At 35.7% G+C, this 13,981-nt stretch overlaps 1 non-coding gene across 1 annotated transcript; it reads left to right on the top strand.

The window, feature by feature from the left end:
- The first annotated feature begins 11,423 nt into the window (after nt 1-11,423).
- LOC123631166 lies at nt 11,424-11,528 on the top strand. The gene has a single exon (XR_006733035.1). It is a non-coding gene; the product is annotated as a U6 spliceosomal RNA (small nuclear RNA).
- The last annotated feature ends 2,453 nt before the right edge of the window (nt 11,529-13,981 follow it).

Genomic DNA, 13,981 nt, shown 5'->3' with positions numbered 1-13,981 from the left:
TTTATACTGCAACTCCTCATTGTAGCACCAAAGCATTCACAGATAGTAATGAACAGACATGGCTGTGTCACAGGAACTTTTTTTTTTTTTAAACAAAAAGAAGCAGTAGCTGAGTTTGACCCAAGGGCCATAGTGTGTCAACCCCTGGTAACACTAATATAAATGTACTTTCTGGAGCTGGTGACTAATCCAGTCTTCCTGGAAGTGCAGGGCCAGTTTTAACCTGAACCAATTCTTTATTTTGTTTTTAAAGAAAGGAAGAAATTTAATATTTGTTGTGAGGCAATATATGGTCCATATAAGTATAGCACACAGTCTTTAAATTTGAGTCCCTTTTGGATCTTGCCTTTACTACTCACTTGAAAATGCTGCCTTGCAAGAGAGACTTAGAGCAGTGGTCCCTACCCTTTCTGGCACCAGGGAGCAGTTTCATGGAAGACAATTTTTCCATGAATGGGAGAGGGGGTGATGGGGGCAATGAGGGATGGGAGGTGGAGCTGGGAGGGAGGCAGAGCCCTGCGGCCTGGTTCCTAACAGCAGCCAGGGGGTTGGGGACCATAGAAAAGGATGGGAGTCAGGATGCCTGTGGTTAAATTCTTCCTTTGCAACTGGGCAGTTAGATGATATTAACAAGTTAGTGACTTGTTATTAACAATTTATTAACCCCTCTTTGCCTAAATTTTTCATCAGTGAGGTGGAGATGGTAATAACAGTATATATTTTATATTTAATATCTCATAGCATTTTTATGTGGATTAAGTAATAAACTAGAAATGACCATTCATTTACTTGTGCAATTGTAAATGGTTTTGAGTATATGGCCTATTTGCACATTGTGGAGGCACCAAAACTTAAAGTAAAAACTTTATTTATTTTTTTTGAGACAGAGTCTCACTCTGTTGCCAGGGCTAGAGTGCCATGGCATCATCAGCCTTGCTCACAGCAACCTCAAACTCCTGGGTTCAAGTGATCTTCCTGCCTCAGCCTCCTGAGTAGCTGGGACTACAGGCGTGAGCCACCACGCTCAGTTAATTTTTTGTTTCTATTTTTAGTTGACTGGCTAAATTTTTTGCTATTTTTAGTGGAGACGGGGGTCTCGCTCTTGCTCAGGCTGGTCTGGAACTCCTGACCTCAAGCGATCCACCCACCTCAGCCTCCCAGAGTGCTAGGATTATAGGCGCAACCCACCGTGCCTGACCAAGGTAAAAATTTTATCAAAACTGGCTTACCCCACTCGTATTCTTTCTTTCACTCTTTAACATCCTCTTAGGGACTAATGAATTAATTCATATAATTACATATGTGAATGAGTAGTAAATACATGGATGAGCTACAACATAGGAAGTGATAAGACTGTCAAGTTTAATTAATGATACTCATTGTCACAGCTGGAAAAAAATGGACCATAGTACAATAGATTCAGCCTATGGATTTGGATTCCAGTGGCCTCTGCAATCAATACAAATCATCCTAGGATGGAAAGAGCAGTAGTGATCCATATTGATGATGACAACTGGCAGAGGTAATCCTTAAGGTTTGTGCCTGCGCTGATTTTGTTGGTTTTTATTGCTTGTACATAACTGCAATTTGACTGATGCTTGTGTCTTATTCCATCAATGATACTTGCTCCATACTTACTGGGTTCACAGCACTATTGTTTATTTACTCAAGAAGAAAGAAGTCTTAGAAAGGCAAACCTGCCTTTGATTTCTTTTCTTCTCTCTGGGACTCACATGAGTGATGCCATTCTATAGGACACTAATTGAACTACTACAGATTTCTCTTTTTCAGGATGGCATTAAAATCTGCTGAGGCTGACATTACTGGATAAGCCCTCCCATCCTTCTTTTCATATTTTACATTTATTTCTAATCAAAGTCAGGCTCAGATTTCCTTATTGTTGAATTTAAGAATTTTAGAAAGCTAAGGTATCTTTGCCATCACCTGGAGATCAATCAACTCAGTGCAGAACAGGATTTGACCAAAGTCATATAGCCTGTAATGCCAGATATTTAATGCTCTTTATGCTACATAATTTTCATCGTGGAGAATTTCAAAACATAGACAAGTTTGAAAGAATAGTATAATGTGTCTCAATTACACAGATAATATGGGAAAGATTCCACCCTTATTTCCACTAAACTTAGGCTGACCACACTTCCTGGTTTAAATCAACACATGATTAAACACATGATTGTAATCTACCACTTGTTTCTCAAATATGTTTTAATCTGGATAATGAATTATATGGTCATCCTATCTATATACCTTACTAATCACCCCTTTCTCCTGGGTTATTTTTAAGCTAATCCTGGACCTTGTAGTATCATTTCATCTTTAAATATTTTTATATGAATACTTTTCTCAATAAGAATTTTTAGCTTGCCTCATGTCCATTTTCTCTAAAACCATTTAAAAAATACTAATCAAAAATAAAATATTTGAAAGTACAAAATGCTAGATCTATACTGGATAATCTTCTTTTCCTTCTCTTCCTCCTCATTCACCTTCTTTATTTTTGAGTTGTGTTTTAATGTTCCAGATGGACTATTTTGACTAAATTGACTAATCAATGTCAACTTGTGTGACTCATTATTTGACTTCAGAGACTGCTTGTTTAATGGTTTAGCCAAACCCACTGGTAGGTTTGGAACCCACAGGTATATTTCAGTTGCTAAATATATAATATATGGGATGTTGTTTAGGGCTATGGTAAAAAGATCAATTTTACAATTTACTAATTATAAAATTAAATACATAGAAAAAATCCTTCAGTTTTTAATACGCTGCTAAAAGATCTAGAAATTATCATTTTTTCCAACTACCATAGAATATGTAAAAAGAGCATGAAATTTCAGGACTCTCTAGATTCATTATGCCAAGGGAGAAGTTAAGCCCTGGAGACTGAGACACATAGCATTGTTTACAATTCTACTTCTTAGATTATAATTTAACTCTTTCCTCATTCTTCTTGTTCTATAAATGACTAAAGACATCTGACCTCTCCCCTTCTGAGGACTGATTTTTGTTATATTTTTTTCTTCTTTTTCCTTTTTTCCCCCAAAATGACTTCATTAATGATTTTTGTTATAAATTAACCGACTCCTGTATCTAACTCAGAGCAGATAGTGCCAAAAGACCATAAGACGGTTACATCTTTAGTGTAGAATATTAAATATATCTTTCCTGAAAGAAAAAGGCCACCTCCACTAATCAAATCATATGTATGCATTAAGCCTTATATAGAAAGACATTGAGATTCTGTTAAGCACTCCTGAACTTTGTCTATATAAACAATCCCAAACTTCTACACTTTAAAACACTGATTTTTATTCTTTGAAATCTCTGCTTCCCTGGCAGGCCTGCGCTCAACTTTTGTGCTTAAATAAATTCTCTTTATATTAGATTCGGACATTTTTGATTATTTAAGGTTGAAAAATATTTACTGAATAAACCTATATGGATATGAAGAATATTGAAACATGTGAGAGGTTTATATCAGCCAATTTGAGGCTTTCATACAGTATTCTATTTTGGAGTTGGGGGAGGGACTTGTTTATATGTAGGACAGTATTTTGTATGAGATGGTGGTTTAAATATGCCAGTCATTGCCTTTTTCAAGTTTTAAGAGGTATAAGACAGTGATGTTGAAAGAGAGGACTAACGTGGTTGACTCCTAGTTAATAATTATTTTTAGTTAAAGCCAACAGTATCTTTCTTCCTCTACAATATCATGCTACAAAATTTACTTTCCAGGATTCCAGGTTGAGCCATTGCAAAGACCACAACCACTTGGGAATATTCCATTCAATACAAACCAATGGAGTCCAAGTAAATTTCCAGCTGAGGCATTTTGAGCAAATTGTATGTCAGTTTTTATGTGTGGTAACAAAAGTCCAAAAACCTTTTGACAATTTCTGAAGCTTTTAGTTTATTTGAAAAGGACAAAATCAAGACAGTTTTATGTGTGTGTGGTGTATCATGTACTTATATATTGCTATCTAGAGAAAATTTGCCTTTAGTTTTCTCTATATAGCAGAATATAAGTAAAAAATTAAAAAAAATTCTTTCTGATGAATTCATTGAATCATGAGTACAGTGGTTAGTGTGATGTTGTTTTACATTAAAACCTTAGGATTCTTATTCATTTTCTTCTGTCACTAAAATACAATCCAATTCAGTTCAAGCACAAACATCATTTGCTTTAGAATTGAAGATACTGGGATTCATATGGGATCTCGATCCATTTCTTGATTAGTTTATCTCTTTCTCACTCTTTCTTTCTTTTAAGGTTTTTGGTTTCTCTTGAGGCTCTTTACCTTTGGGGTATAACAGTTATAAAAGTCCGTGTTAGAGTTACAACGTAATTCACTTTACTTGGTCCTGTGTTTATGACATGATTGGTATCTGTGAGCAGGTAGGGAATTGGAAAAATGTTCCATCTGACTCTGAATGTGGCATAGTCTGATTACAGCACAGACTACGAGACAGATCTCTTTCTTCTGATCCCAGGAACATCCTATTGCTCTTGTACTGACACCAGGAATAGTTCTGTCTTTTTAACCTTCTCCAAAGATCAGATTATTTCTGGTTCTGGGCCTTGACGATAACTCTAGTGTTATCAGTTGTCAAGGCATGCTCTCTACAACCTTAATACATCCTGACAATCACTATGCTGAATGATTCTCTGCCCTAACCTCTAAAAAATTCCCATCCTGGCCACAATTTGCAAAAATTTGCAAGTACACAGGAAGCTAATGAAAAGAGGTTAAGCCCAAAGCTTTTAGCTTAATTGTGCATGCAGTCAAGGTAGAAGAGTCAGAAGGCTGCATCTTCCTACGACGGTGACTTGTATTTTCTTATAGTTAAGCCCTAACCCTTTCTAAGCTGGCATGCATAAATAAGAAGATAAGGAAATTGAACTTGTGCCTTGAAAATGGAACTCTAAATACTTAGAAAAGAACCTTCCTTAAGAGTGGGAAGAAATTTGTTCATCTTCACAAACCCAAAGAACAAGACACAGGTCTACTAACTATAAAAAGATGGAGACAAGAACAGCTGGCAAAAGCTTAAATGGCACTTTTTTTTTTCCTCATTTACATCCTCTTCATGGTTCTGATTTCCCTCTAAGGAACTATTTCAGAGAGCAAAAGAAGAAATGTACCTGGGAATTCATAATATGCTGAAAGAACTACAGAATGAAGATATGTTGAAAGTGAGGAAAAATCTTTATAGATGTTACTTTGTTTTTTAATAGACAACTAGCCTTTACTGATATTCCATAGATAGGCCTAATGTAAATTTTGGAAGGAATTTTTTAATATCTGAACATTTGTTTTGGCAAATGTCAGGGTATCTTTTGGACTGGAAATACCTTTGTTAGTTTCAGAGGATCAGACAGTTTTATATGCAAAATGACTTTCTGGAGAAACAAGCATTTCATTAGGCAGCTGCCTGGAAATTTTAAGAGATGCTAATTGCTTGGCAGACTTAGAGGAGCAGGGAGCACAGAGGGATGCTCTTGTTACCCCAGTTCATGGAAAGCAGAAAGTGACACCAAACTGAATGTAAGAAATCTGTTTTCTGGTTGTGATGCAGCTTTCTTGTTCCTTTAAACAAGTTTTATATTTTTTTTCTAGTAAAACATCAGATAAAATTCAACACAGCACAATTTAATTCCTCAAATTATGGAGAATGTCAAACACAGTAATTATGCCTGAAGGACCAGATGTCTCTCCCCCAAAATTGTCATTCTTACAATTAAAAAATCCTCAAATATTATTAATCAAATATTAAACAAATAATATCATGCTTAGCAGTAGGCTTTATTGCTACTGATCACTGTGAGTCCTAAGAAGCAATATCTACCTACACATTATGGCTAATAAATCACTAACAGATCTTTTTCACTATGACAATTCTTTTTTTATTGGCCATATTACTAAACATTTACACCTTAAAAATCTATGCCTTAGTTAAGACATTGTATCTCCCATTACTTGGAAATAAAACTTACTGCCTTCTGAATAAAAATCTCCTAATTATTAAGTAATTAAGTTTTATATTTTTCAGGGATGTTTGAATAATTTCAAGAATTATTTAGGTCTTAAAACGTGGTATTTTGAACTGTTACTCATGCTTTATAACAAAACCAAAACACATTTATTGAGTTCTCACAATGAGCCAGGCACTGTTCTAGCGTTTAACATCTCTTCACTAATTTAATTTACAACAGTCATATCTGGTAGGTGCTATCAATATCATCCTCAATTTACAAAAAAGAAAACAGACACATGGAATTTAAGTAACTTGCCTTGAATCATGCATCAGGCAATTGGTAGACCAAGAGTTGGACCCAATTAGTCCAGAGAAGGCTAAGTGGGCTATTCAGGCTATTTGCAGATTGTGTGGTAAGGGAGACTCAAAAGCAGGGGAAGGACACTGAGAAGGCAGAAGGTTGTTCCTTTGCTCAGGAACAACCCTGCTGGGAAAATGTAAAAGAGGGTATGGAATCCTTAGTAAAAAACAAAGAAGGTTGTGGAAAGAGCCAAAGTTTTAGAGGCAGGTACATAGAAGCAAAATGCTGGTTCTGCTAATTACTAACTGTCTGACACTAAGTAAAAATGGGGTTTGACCTTTATTTTCTCGTCAGTAAAATCACTTGTCTCATAGGATTACTAAATATGAAGATCAAGCAACTTAACATATATATTAATAACATATAAATCATACACTGGCAGTGACCGGTACTCACTGAAAGTTAGTTTTCTTCTTTCTCTAACACTTCTGATTCGTACTACACCAAACTTTTCACTTTGGTGGGAAGGTGATAGTAAAAGAATGAATATGTACATTTCTCTCTCATTATATAGTATTGGAACAGACTTAAACATGTTGGACTAATTATTAAGTTTGCTTACATTATAGTCAACCTTTTTATATTTGATGAAGGCGAAAGGTCCGAGGTCAATTTCTTTAATTATTAGATATTTTTATTATTCTCTTGAACCACATATCAAGGTTAATTTATATTGGCTATGGCTGTGTGTGAAGTCAAGATCCATAATACTTAAAATACCGGAGCTGCAACCTTTGTCCCTTTAGTGTATTTCCAGATTTTTCTTAGAAGAGGTTTATCTTCTCTGCCTTTAAAAGAGTGATGCTAAACACAAACATGTGAAATGGTTAGAAGAAAAAGTCACATGTTAGAATTCAGCTTTTCAACACCCATGTCAGAGCTTTCTGTTAGGTGTTGCTGCTTCATTGAATTACAAATAATGCAACTGACATGTTCTTGTTCATTTGTATTAACCACACTAAAAGTTTTATTATAAAAGTATAGGGAAGTTTTTACATCTTAGCAATCACCTACTCATTGTATGTTTTAAGAAGACCATTGGATTCAACCTCTAATTTAAAACTGTGTTTCTTTTTTTAACCATTGTATTCAGCACATCCTCTTTCCTCATCCCTTGGTGGTGAAGTTTTGGCAGGAAGTGAGATGGAAATGAGGGGGAGGCTTCTAGATGCTCAGCCAGCTCAACAATCACACTTAGTCTACTTGGCTTAGTACACGTGTTATGGTAGTCCCTTTGTGCTTTCATGTTTTTTAAAACAATTTTCCAAGCACATTTCTAAGATTTAGAATCAGTTTCAAACAAAGACATCTTTTCCTTTAAATCTCTAGTTCGTGCCTTTTCTTTGCATAAACAAAAACGAAACAAAATTGACAATAATGATCAAAATGAACTGTTTAAAACATTTGCTACATTCTACCCAATTATGCAGATAATGCCTCCATGCATAAAATGTCTCATTTTTTTCTTGAAAACATCCTCTTCCCTCTGGCTGCTGTGGTCCCTGTTTTCTTGTTGTACACTATGGACCATTACAGAGAACAGGGCTGGGAGGTGTTCTAAGAGTGCTGTAAAGCATTTCAATCATTGTTGCCACAGTGGTGGTTGGCACATCCCTGTAGTCACAGATTCATTAAGAATTCATATGCACACCCGTTTTCATTGTAAATGATTAAAAGCCCTCTCTGTGGCTTTATATTTTTAATGGTGCTCACTTCAAAACCCTGCAGCCTTAAGAAATGTTGTTTATAATGACCCATTTTTTTAGGTGTCAACATAGAAAAATGTAAATATGCTAAGGTACTTGATAATAGGCAATCGAATTTTCACCTTTAAGTCATTAGCAACAAGCTAGCCTAAATTAAAAGCGATGTATTATTAATTATCAATAAAATCATTGGATCTCTACAATGCAATGGAGTTTAATGGCTACCAGGAATAGTCTAAATAGATATTCCTTTGTCTTCAACAACTGCTGGCCTCAACCACTGGTTCTGAAACTTTATTCCATCCCAAGAGGTCTGTGGCCTATGATACGATTTCATTTGTAACACAGGTTCCCTATATGGTGTGGTGAAGAGCGAGGTGGTATCTGAAACTCAGACTAATTAGTTAATTAATTGAGCCAGTCATTTTACAAGTATTTATTGAGTATGTACAATATCCTAGGCATGGTTCTAGGTACTGGGGATAAAGCAGTGAATGAAACAAGGTCTCCACCTTCATGGAGTTTATATTCTAGTGAAGGGAGATAGACAATGCCAAAATAAATGCACAATATAATTTCAAGTGGTGATAAATACTATGAAAAAAAATAAAATAGAGTAAGGGAATAGAGATTGATTAAGGAGGAGGTTCAGTTTGGATAGAAAGAAGGTTCAGTATTAGAACCTGCAATAGGTAATATTTCTTAAAAAAGATTCTTGGTAATTCTAATTTAAATAGTAGACACAAAAATTATTTGTCAAATGAATGAATGAAACACTATTTCCTCTACAATCTCCAGGAATTATTGTTCTAAAAAGCTGGCTATGGATTTTGATTAAGAGGTAAAGATATTTCAGTCTCAGGAGAGGTTAGTAGTGATGGTGGTGGATGCTCTGTAAAGTGAAATAGTTAACAGGGAGCCCTCTCAAGCACAGGGAGTCACTGTTGTAAAAAGTGTGAATTAAGCTTTTATATTCATGCACTAGGACAATAAGTGACCTAAGCAACAGTTACAGTCATTTTACTGCAAGTACTTGAGTTGCATGACTTCTGACATCAGTATGGGTGATCACAAAGAGGAGCAAAATATAGATACAGGCATACTTCCTTTTATTGTGCTTCACTTTATTGCACTTCACAGATATTGCATTTTTTATAAATTGAAGTTTTGTGGCAAGCTTGCATTGAGCAAGTCTATTGGTGCATTTTTCCAACAGTGTGGGCTCACTTCATGTATCTGTCTCACATTTTGATAATTCTTGCAATATTTCAAACTATTCATTATTATTATATCTGTTATGACGATCTATAATCAGTGATCTTTGATGTTACTATTGTAATTGTTTTGGAGTGCCATTAACCATGTCTACACAAGATGGCAAACTTAATAAATGTTGTGTGTATTCTGACTCCTCTACCAGCTAACCGTTCTCCCATCTCTCTCTCTCTTCAAGCCTACCTATTCACTAAGGAACAACAATTTTGAAATTAGGCCTATTTATAATCCTAAAATGACCTCCAAGTGTCAACATAAAGGAAGAGTCACATGGGTCTCTCATTTTAAATCAAAAGCTAGAAATCATTAAGCATAGTAAGTAAGGCATATCAAAAGCCAAGATGGGCCAAAAGCTAGGCCTTTTATGCCAAACAGTTAGCCAAGCTGTGAATGCAAAGGAAAAGTTCTTGAAGGAAATTAAAGGTGATATTCCAGTGAACACTCAAATGACAAGAAAGCAAAAAAGCCTTATTGCTGATATGGAGAAAGTTTTAGTAGTCTGGATAGAAGATCAACTAGCCACAGCATTCCCTTAAGCCAAAATCTAGCCCAGAACAAAGCCCTAACTCTCTTCAGTTCTGTGAATGGTAAGAAAGATGAGGAAACTGCAGAAGAAAAATTTGAATCTAGCAGTTGATTTTTGAGAAATCAACTTTAAGGAAAAAATCATCTCCAATTTAATAGTGAGTACATGTGGTGTTTGCTTTTCCATTCTTTAGATACTTTACTTAGGGTAATGGTCTCCAGTTTCATCCAAATTGCTTCAAAAAGCATTAATTCATCCTTTTATATGGCTGAGTAGTACTCCATGGTATACGTATACCACATGTTGTTGGCACATGAATTGATGGCATTTAGGGGGCAGAGCGGGTAGGTAAAAAGCTATCTGATAGGTACAGTGAACACTGTTTGAGTAATGGGCAAACTTTTAATCCTGACTCAAGTATTACAAAAGTCATTCGTGTAAACAATAAAATTTGTACCCCCACAATACTTTGAAATAAAAAAAAAAGTCATCTCCATAACATAAAGGTACAAGGTGAAGCAGCTAGTGCTAATGGAAAAGTTGCAGCAAGTTATCCAGAAGATCTGGCTAAGATAGTTGATGAAGGTAGCTATACTAAACAACAGTTTTTCAATGTAAATGAAACAGCCCTCTGTTAGAAGGATGCCTTCTAGAACTTTCATAGCTAGAGAGGAAAAGTCCATGCCTAGCTTCAAAGGCACAAAGGAAAGGCTGACTATCTTGTAAGGGGCTAATGCAGCTGGTAACTGTAAGTGGAAGCCAATGCTTATTTACCATTCTTAAAATCCTAGGGCCCTTAAGAATTACACTAAATATACCATGCCTGTGCTCTATTAATGGAACAACAAAGCCTGGATGACAGCACCTGTGTTTATAGCAGGTCTACTCAATACTTTAAGCCCACTGTTGAGACCTACTTCTCAGAAAAAAAGATACTACTGATCACTGATAGTGCACCTGGTCACCCAAGAGGTCTGATAGCATTGTAAAAGGATATTGATTTTGTTTTCATGCCTGCCAACAAACATCCAGCTGCAACCCATGAATCAAGGAGTAATTTTGACTGTCAAGTCTTACTATTTAAGGAATACATTTCATAAGGCTATAGCTACCAGACATAGTGATTCCTCTGATGGATCTGGGTAAAGTAAATTAAAAAACTTTTGGAAAGAATTCACCATTCTAGGCCGGGCGCGGTGGCTCACGCCTGTAATCCTAGCTCTGGGAGGCCGAGGCGGGTGGATCGCTCGAGGTCAGGAGTTCGAGACCAGCCTGAGCAAGAGTGAGACCCCGTCTCTACTAAAAATAGAAAGAAATTATCTGGCCAACTAAAAAATATATATACAAAAAAATTAGCCGGGCATGGTGGCTCATGCCTGTAGTCCCAGCTACTAGGGAGGCTGAGGCAGTAGGATCGCTTAAGCCCAGGAGTTTGAGGTTGCTGTGAGCTAGGCTGATGCCACGGCACTCACTCTAGCCCGGGCAACAAAGTGACACTCTGTCTCAAAAAAAAAAAAAAAAGAATTCACCATTCTAGATGCCATTAAGAACATTTGTGGTGCTCGCTTTGGCAGCACATATACTAAAATTGGAACGATACAGAGATTAGCATGGCCCCATGTGCAAGGATGACATGCAAATTCGTGAAGGGTTCTATATTTAAAAAAAAGAAAAAAAAAGAAAAGAAAATTTGTGATTCATGGGAGAAGGTCAAAATATCAACATTAATAGGAGTTTGAAAGAAGTTGATTCCAACCCTCTTGAATGACTTTGAGGGATTCAAGAATTCAGTGGAGGAAGTAACTGTAGATGTGGTAGAAACAGCAAGAGAACTAAAGTTAGGAGTGGAACCTGCAGATATGACTGAATTGCTACAATTTTGTGATAAAACTTTGATGGACAATAAGTTGCTTCTTATGGATGATCAAAGAAAATGGTTTCTTAAGATGAATGTACTCCTGGTGAAGATGCTGTGAACACTTGTTGATACGACAATGAAGGATTTAGAATATTATATAAACTTAGTTGATGAAGCAGCAGCAGGGTTTGAGAGGGTTGATTTCAATTTTGAAAGAAGTTTCACTATGTGTAAAATGCTATTGAAGTGCATCACATGCTACAGAGAAATCTTTTGGGTAAAGAAGAGTCACCTGATGCAGCAACCTTCACTGTTGCTTTGTCTTAAGAAATTGCCACAGCCACCTCAACCTGATCAGTCAGCAGCCCTCAACACTGAGGCAAGATTATCCACCATTGAAAAGATTACAACTTGCTGAAGGCTCAAATGATCATTAGCATTTTTTAGTAATAAAGTATTCTTAAATTAAGATATGTAGTTTTAAAAGTATATAATGTCATTGTACACTTAGCACACCACAGTATAATGTAAACATAACTTTTATAAGCGCCAAGAAACCAAAAAATTTGTGTGACTTTCTTTATTGAAATATTTGTTTTATTGTGGTAGTCTGGAACCAAACCTGCAATATCTTTGAGGTATGCCTATAGATAGAACATTCTTCAAATACATACATCAAGGCATTTTCTATTGTGATGGGCAGCAGTAAATGAGGTAAGAAATGAGTAGGTCTCAAAGAGTTAGTCCTTTATTGCTGAAAAATAAGCTTAGGAAAAAAAAATCCTAAATGGCTTTAATATCCAAACTACAGTATACAAAAAGCCCAAAGACTATTGTAATTTCCCATCATATGCTGTCTAATAAACATAACATGTTTCCATATCAAGAGTATTTGCTGATTTGAAAATCTTTGTCTTTCAGAAGTCCCCATTACTATATGAAATGTTCCCAAAGGCACTCCATGGCCTGACCTCCCCAGAAATATGAATATTGAATTGGAAATGCCTTATAACTTAATATTTTACCCCTCTCAGGTGAGATTTTTATTTATATGAGGATTAAAACCTCAAAGGAAAGGCAGGAAACTTTTTAATGGGATTTCAAGGCATCAGGCAGATAAGGGAGATCTTTTGAGAAGGTTCTTAACATTTCACCAGCCAGTAATTTCACTTAAGAGTAGGGCAGAGGTATTCTAATTGCAGGAATGGGCAGAAAACTTCACCTTTTTGTTAACTTTATTCAAGGTCAAATTTTCCTTTTTAACTTTTCTATATTTATTTGTTACGTACTTACTATTCAGAGTTAAAGCTTTCTACTCCACTTATTGAACTAATTAAGAATCATACATGCATGTACACACACAGAAAGATAAGAGAGATAAAGAAATACTACAAAAACACTACAAATAAAGCTAAAATCTTTCCTGTTCAATATTCACTTCTTCTTTTACATTTAGTGTGTATTAAATTGTCAGCATTTCACCAGTTTCCTTTTGGTAACCTGCCACTCCAGTAGTGAGAGTACTACAGTTTACGAAAAGGAAATTTTATCCATAAAAGAACTTTTCTATTGAATGAATCAGAAGACAAAACCAAGGCACTTTTTAAACATATCTCTATCATTTTTGTTCTCAGATTGTTGCTCTGAACCTTGAGTTTAAACTAGTTCAGAATCAATCAACTCAACTCAGAAATAGAATGAAAGACTTCTCAGAAGAAAGGGAGAACACAGGAAAATATATATTTTCAAATCGCCTATCATCCCTTGCCTCTCAGGTGGCATTTATCACCGTCTCACACAGGATCAGGGCACACGGTGAAGCACTTGGAGAGCAGACGCTCAGGTCAAACAGCCGACATTGTCACATAAATTGAAAGGTGGGTTGAGAGTCATTAGACGAGATAGTAAAACAAGGGGAAAAATAAGTGTCTATTCCATACAAATAAAATCTGCCTTTCATTAGTTCTTACCTAGAATATAATTCTGGTTGTGAGCAAATCTGAATTGATCTCAGAAAAGCAGTCAATTTATAATTTTACAACTCATAGGAACATTGTAAAATAAGAGTGGAAACTCCTTGAGGTAATGGAGAATGATTTCTTCTTTCTTTGGGAATACTCATGGGGTTATATTATGTAGATGCATGGTGAATTTTTTAGGGATGAGTTATTTGATTAATTTTTTGGAATTTCATTTAATCAAGAAAGATAACACTATAGATTTTTCAAGCTTAAGGTTTGTTATATTAACATTATTTC

Source organism: Lemur catta, chromosome 1 (genome assembly GCF_020740605.2).
Source record: "Lemur catta isolate mLemCat1 chromosome 1, mLemCat1.pri, whole genome shotgun sequence".
NCBI lineage: Eukaryota > Metazoa > Chordata > Mammalia > Primates > Lemuridae > Lemur > Lemur catta.
Note: the sequence above shows the minus strand (reverse complement) of the source record. Positions and strands in the feature narration are given on the sequence as shown.